The sequence below is a fragment of the Salvia miltiorrhiza genome, chromosome 5 (assembly GCF_028751815.1).
Source record: "Salvia miltiorrhiza cultivar Shanhuang (shh) chromosome 5, IMPLAD_Smil_shh, whole genome shotgun sequence".
NCBI classification, from domain to species: Eukaryota; Viridiplantae; Streptophyta; class Magnoliopsida; order Lamiales; family Lamiaceae; genus Salvia; species Salvia miltiorrhiza.
Window position 1 is genome coordinate 35897866 of NC_080391.1, and position 7592 is coordinate 35905457.

The window sequence follows — 7592 nt, forward strand, 5'->3', positions numbered from 1 at the left end:
CATTTACCAGAGTTCCAGTCCTGCGGCTTAAGAAAAAAAATGTATATATTACAATATAGGCCTTCTTCATTGAACCTTGGCCTATATATATATATATATATATATATATATATATATATCTAGAAATAGAACTGACGAATCCTAAGTCAAAAGGTCGAGAGACTGAATGCCACTATTCTTGAACAAGTTAGAGTCGGGTCTTCTTTTCGCACTATTACGGATATGAAAATAATGGTCAAAATCGGATTAAATTGTCAACTGCCCCTATCGGAAATAGGATTGACTAGCGATTCCGAAGGAACTGGAGTTACATCCCCTTTCCATTGAAGAGTTCTTATGTGTTTCCACGCCCCTTTGAGACCCCGAAAAGTGGACAAATTCCTTTTCTTAAGTCTTAAGAACACATACAAGATTCGTCACTACAAAGAGGATAATGGTAACCCCACCATTAACTACTTCATTTATGAATTTCATAGTAATAGAAATACATGTCCTACCGAGACAGAATTTGCAATTTGCTAGCCTCTTGCCTAGCAGGCAAAGATTTACCTACGCGGAAAGGATGATTCATTCGGATCGACATGAGAGTCCAACTGCATTGCCAGAATCCATGTTGTATATTTTCTATTTGAAAGAGGTTGACCTCCTTGCTTCTCTCGTGTACACGCCGAGCCCCTTTTCTCCTCGGCCCACGGAGACAAAATGTAGGACTGGTGCTAACAGTTCATCACGGAAGAAAGGACTCACTAAGCCAGGATCACTAACTAATCTAAATCACTAACTAATACTAATCTAAATCTAATCTAATATAATAGAAAATACTAATATAATAGAAAAGAACTGTCCTTTCTGTATACTTTCCCCGGTTCCGTTGCTATCGCGGGCTTTACGCAATCGATCGGATTAGATCGATATCCCTTCAACACAACATAGGTCATCGAAAGGATCTCGGAGACCCACCAAAGTACGAAAGCCAGGATCTTTCAGAAAATGGATTCCTATTCGAAGAGTGCATAACTGCATGGATAAGCTTACAGTAACCCGTCAATTTGGGATCCATCCAATTCGATATTTTATTTTCCTTGGTAGGTATTGGGAAGGAATTGGAATGGAATAAGATCGATTCATACAGAAGAAAAGGTTCTCTCTTGATTCTGTGCCTATGGGATAGAGGAAGAGGAAAAATCGAAGATTTCACATAGTACTTTTGATCGAAAAATCAATCAGATTTATTTTGTACCCTTCGTTCAATGGTCAAATTCTACAGGATCAAACCTATGGGACTTAAGGAATGATAAATGATATAAAAAAAAGAGAGGGAAAAAGAAATTAATATTAAATAAAAATGAAGTAGAAGAACCCAGATTCCAAATGAACAAATTCAAACTTGAAAATTTTTTTATTCTCGAAGAATGAGGGGCAAGGGGATTGATCGAGAAAGATCTCTTGTTCTTATTATAGGATCGTGATTGGATCCGCATATGTTTGGTAAAGAGAATAATCTTCTCCTTTGAGAATAATCAAAAATGGAAAGTGTTCAATTGGAACATGAAAACGTGACTAAATTGGCCCTAGTTACTCTTCGGGACAGAGTGGAAGAAGGGAGGGGATTCTCGAGCGCGGAAAAGGATCCATAAAAATTCGAAAGAATTGAACGAGGAGCCATATGACGTGAAAATCTCATGTACGGTTCTGTAGAGTGGCAGTAAGGGTGACTTATCTGTCAACTTTTCCACTATCACCCCCAAAAAACAAAACTCTGCCTTACGTAAAGTTGCCAGAGTACGATTAACCTCTGGATTTTAAATCACTGCTTATATACCCGATATTGGCCATAATTCACAAGAACATTCTTCAGTCTTAGTAAGAGGGGGAAGGGTTAAGGATTTACCCGGTGTAAGATATCACATTATTCGAGGAACCCTAGATGCTGTCGGAGTAAAGGATCGTCAACAAGGGCGTTCTAGTGCGTTGTAGATTCTTATCCAAGACTTGTATCATTTGATGATGCCATGTGAATGGCTAGAAACATGTAAAGTGTATGGCTAACCCAATAACGAAAGTTTCGTAAGGGGACTGGAGCAGGCTACCATGAGACAAAAGATCTTCTTTCTAAAGAGATTCGATTCGGAACTCTTATATGTCCAAGGTTCAATATTGAAATAATTTTAGAGGTTTTCCCTGACTTTGTCAGTGTCAACAAACAATTCGAAATACCTCGACTTTTTTAGAACAGGTCCGAGTCAAATAGCAATGATTTGAAGCACTTCTTTTTACACTATTTCGGAAACCCAAGGACTCAATCGTATGGATATGTAAAATACAGGATTTCCAATCCTAGCAGGAAAGGGATACTCAATTTAAAGTGAGTAAACAGAATTCCATACTCGATCTCATAGATACATATAGAATTCTGCGGAAAGCCGTATTCGATGAAAGTCGTATGTACGGCTTGGAGGGAGATCTTTCATATCTTTCGAGATCCACCCTACAATATGGGGTAAAAAAGCCAAAATAAGTGATTTTAGCCCTTATAAAAAGAAAACTGATTCTTAAACCCCTTTCACGCTCATGTCACGTTGAGGTACTGCAGAAGAAAAAACAGCAAAATCCGATCCAATTTATCGTAATCGATTAGTTAACATGTTGGTTAACCGTATTCTGAAACACGAAAAAAAATCATTAGCTTATCAAATGTAGTGACCCGCTCTTTTATATATTTTAAATCCAGTAATGAGTGTTTATTTTTGTTCATCAGTGAATGAAAACGGTTAATATCCTGATATGAATTCAGCTTATGATCCTGAATTCATATTATTAAAGCAGTCAATGATATTATTTCAGAGTTATAACTGACTTAGCAAAGTCACGTTATTATTTTTAAGCGAGATGGAATTAGATTTTATTTTTATTCAAGTCGTGGATTATTTCTAACTCGTGAGTTAATTAAATCTGCGGATTTAATTTAAATATTAGAAAAACAAACGAATTAAATCTACGGATTTAATTTAGATTCATTTTATAACTTATAGATTTAGAGAAATATCACATGTCGAAATCGAGATTTATGTAAATACAGTATCAAACAGAATCGAAGCCAGTATTTTATTACAGTTACAGAATCACCGAGACATAGAAAATACATCATTATTTCTTCTCTACATTTTTTTTTCTTTCTTTTTCTTTCCATTAATTTTTGTTCCCCACTTCTCTACACCACTTTTCCTCACCACTTTTCCCTTTGCCCGCCACTCATCATCTCAATTATACAACGACAATAATTCCATTACCTCCACCATCTTGTTCCACCTGCAATTATCAAAGAAACATCAACATATTATTTCAGTTCAGTTATTTCAGTCCAGAAACACCTCAACAATTGAGATACTAAAGGAGAACTTTCATCCATTACTCTGCCAGAAACATTAAGGTAAAGATTAGTATTGAATCATCATCTTCTTTCAATTTCAACGTGCATTTACTGAAATGAACAAGTATGATTTATTTCAGAATCCTTCCACTTAATCCACCCACAGCAGCCAACCAACACCAATACCTCAAGGTATTTAATATCTCAGTTTTAATTCATGTTACATAAGCATCACCCATCAATCACGTTTCAGTTGTATAGAAATATAGCAAGTTAGAATAACAGAGGACCTTTATATATGCTATTGGCTAAGCTTAGCAACATTATACTCTACATCAGGATGGAACAAATCATGGATTGCTTTAAAGAGGTAGAATATTACTAACGGACAATTTACTTGCTCGAGAAAATCAACATGCTTACCCATCGAAATCCAACCACGCAACGAAAACAAACGAGACTAGAGAACTTAGCTTTAGGTTGAGTGGTAGTGGACTGTCGGAGCTCTGCGACTCACGGCGACGGCGGCTCCGGGAAAGGAGGCTGCCGGGCCCTTGCTGTTAACAGCAGCGGCTGGCGGCGGCGCTCCCAGGCGGCGGCGTTACCTCAGCAGCGGCGACGTCCGGCGATAGAACTCCAGACCGCGACCCGGCGAAACAGCAGCGGTAGTTGGTGGCGTGGCTCGAACCTTCGACTCCGGAGATAGCAGAACGGCGGAACCCCTGCTCGCCGGAAATCGCACAGCAGCAGCCGACCTGAACCATGGCCGAGCAGGGGCTCGAGCGCAGCAGCAGCGGACGCTCGGCAACGGTGTTCTGCCCTTTTCTGAAACTTAGGGCTTGACGTCGGAGAGGGATACCAGAGGACGGAAGTTGGACTGCGCCGCTCCCAGACGACGACCGGCGCCGATCAAGCCGCCGGATTCCAGACAAAGGTGCGACCGCGGCGATGATTTCCAGAGCTAGGGCTCAACTAGGTTCTGCGTGGAGAGAGAAAGGGGACGTCGACGGGGTTCGACGCGTCGGCAGACGACGGGTGAACAGCCGGAGAAGCGAAGCCGGCCAGATTTTAGCCGAAGGAGAAGAAGACCGATCGAACGCAGAATTTGAGAAAAGGAGCGAGCGGCGCTTGAGAATATGATAAAGGGGAAGTCTTCGACTGATTTGAGAAGGGAATAGAGAGAGATTCAATTGGGCTTCTCCTTATTCTTATTTAATTTGGGCTTCTCCTATTTTAATTGAGTTGGGCCGAAAATTTGGGCCTTTATTTTATTTTCTTTGGGCTTCATTATTTATTTATTTAATTGGGCCTCTGATTTTATTTATATGGGCCGATTTTATTTACTGATTGGGCCTCTGAATTTATTTATTTTACTCAGATGGGCTTTTATTACATTATTTCATTGGGCCGAATTTATTTAAATTGAAGCCCATCTATTTTATTTTAATTGGGCTGTTATATTATCTTCGTTGGGCCTCGTTTGATTTATTTAATTGAGCCCAGCTAATCAAATTATTTATTTATTGGGCCAAGATTTATTTAATTACTTGAGCCGATGAGTTATTTCAATTGGGCCTCTCATGTTAATTATTCAAGCCACTTCTACTTAATTAATTATTAGGCTGCCTTATGTTGAGCCTTTTAATTATTTAATCTTATAATATTACTTGTTCCTATTTATTAAGCCCGATTAATTATGAGGTTATAAAGCGAATAAGTTGAAGTATTTATTTATTTTCTATTGACTACGAGGGATGGGGTTTATTTAATTGACGGATTAGAACACCCTAAGAGAACGGATTAATTTTTGTTAATTATCCGGCTTCATGAGACGAGACTTAGCTTTTGTTTAAATCCGATAGCCTGGATTAACAATAGAAATTCCCTGATTATTATCTCAGAATAATAGTTCATGCATACGAGATTCATGCATAGTTTAATTACGCATTCTCATTTAATTGAGAATTTTCCCTCGATTTAAAGTCTTACGTTATTTTCTCGGATTAAAGGTCGAGTGCAAGAATAAGAGCTCGTCAAGGAGTCACTAATCTGTAGCAAAGCTTTGCTATCAGGTGGGTTACTTTCATATATATCAAATGAGTTTAATGTTATGTTTGAACAGTTATTTCATTGCAAAATCTTTGAACTGAAAATTATTTCAACTGTTGTCTTGCCATAAATGTTTCAATGTTTGGTATGATATCTATCTGATGTGGCTTTGCCAATTATTATGAAATCGAATTCGGGTCCTGAGCAGTTGATAGCTATCCTGCCAGGGCTAGTGTACACCAGTGACCGTGAGTCATCTAGCGGGTTGGCCGGTCAAGTGTCCGTGAGAGGTGGCCACCTCTCCGGCACACAGTTCCAGATATGATAGATTACAAGAGAACTTAGTCTGCAGACGAACTTTAAGAATCACAAATGAATTTAGTAAGCTTGGGCCTTTTTAGCGAAAAACTCCCTTGCTGTACTGTTTATGATGGCATGACAATTTACAACTTTACGAAGCATGTTATATTTCATAGTAGGCATATGTGCCCACTGAGTACTTTTGTACTCAGCCCTGCATATATTTCTAAATGTGCAGGTTGAGCAGCTGCCGATGGTGATGAAGTGACGAGCGGGACTCTTTTGTCTTATTATGTATTAATGAACTCTAGGGTTACATGTCTTCATACATGTAATCAGAACCTTATTCCGCTGCGTACTCAGAAGTTTTATGTTATTTTGGATAAGTCGGAGTTATCCGAACTTACTAGTTATTTGAGTCTATACGACTAAAACTCCGTTATATTATAAATATCCCTGTTGTTAACGATGATGAAATGCGATCCTTTCTTGTTTGATTATTCCCCTTTCTACCCCGCTTCTAATCTCCCTTCATTAGTCACGGTTTCCCCGGCTTAATTATCCTTAATTAGGGCCGGTCGTGACAGAGTGGTATCAGAGCAGTTCATTTGCTCTGAACCCTAGAGTTAGCCCATTTTTCTAGTATGATCACTAGTATATATGAGTCAGTCAGCCAAAGCTCATCACTTCATCACATCGTCATGCTCAGCAAGAAAGAAGGTGGTAATGATTTTAAAACATTGAGAAGTTCACGTTTTATATGAATGTACTGATGCTTACATTCAAGTTTTATGCTTTATTGATTGATTAGATATCTCAATGAACTTAGATGCGTTAAGAATGCATGATCACTGTTACGAGAAGAACAATAGAAGATAGAAACTCAGTTATATTTCACTATAGCCATGGTGAAGAGCTGAGAAAGAGGAAGAGAATCCAATGAAAGCAGTGCAAGCAGAGTGCCACGCACGAATCACTGAAGCAGGCATAGTTCTTCATTCAGGTTGTTCACGCGAGACGGAACACCGAATCGACTATTGCCTTATTTGATGATAGATCACGTGAGTCATTGCTCGTAGCGACGAGTGTGACTTATGTAATCAGCTAGCTATCGCATAATGAGCTAAGACTCATTACTAACTCTCGATTATCACCAGTTATGGCATGAAGAGAACCTTCATGATTTATGTTTGAACTTCAGAGTCGGACTCATATGCAGTTATAACACTTTGTGTATGATGTTATAGCATCGCGATTAGAACTGCCAGCTTACAGTTTCAGATATTCAGAACCTTTATGATTACAATTACCTATTATATTACACGTGAGCATGATTTAGAATCCCTATTGATTACGATCACCTGCTACAAATCGAAAGGAGGATAGGTGCCATGGGTAACTAGAAGTTACCAACCATTATGATTGATCATAAAAGTTTACGCAAGTGTGTAAGACGAGAGAAGTTCTCGAAGATGGTTTAGAGTTTAATAATAGCTAGAAGCGCCGACAGTGGATCAATGCTGAAACAAAAGAATTAAGATTCTAATGAGACCCTAAGGATATACTCAAGATAAATATATATACCTTAACCTATCGAGGACATCGCCTCAGTTAGAACGTCTTGGATTATGCATTTAGTCTGGTAGCCGCAATGAGAGCATTGACTAAGGTCATTTTATGACTTAGCATTACACATGGGGACACATACCCTATAAAGGTACTCAGATGAGCAAAAGCTATTTCCTTATTGAATGCGTGATGATTCAGAAGGTCTTTTGCAATAACACGGAAGAGTGCTTCAAATTATATGGTTGCATTTCAAGAGCTATGTGAAGGAACACTAAGTACTAGAAGTACTACAGTAAGATCATAT

General features: G+C 38.7%; 1 long non-coding RNA gene across 1 annotated transcript; it reads left to right on the forward strand.

Moving 5' to 3' along the window:
* The first annotated feature begins 5377 nt into the window (after positions 1-5377).
* Positions 5378-6186, forward strand: LOC130987022 (uncharacterized). The gene is made up of 2 exons (XR_009089539.1): positions 5378-5442; positions 5958-6186. It is a non-coding gene; the product is annotated as an uncharacterized LOC130987022 (long non-coding RNA).
* Positions 6187-7592: the final 1406 nt, after the last annotated feature.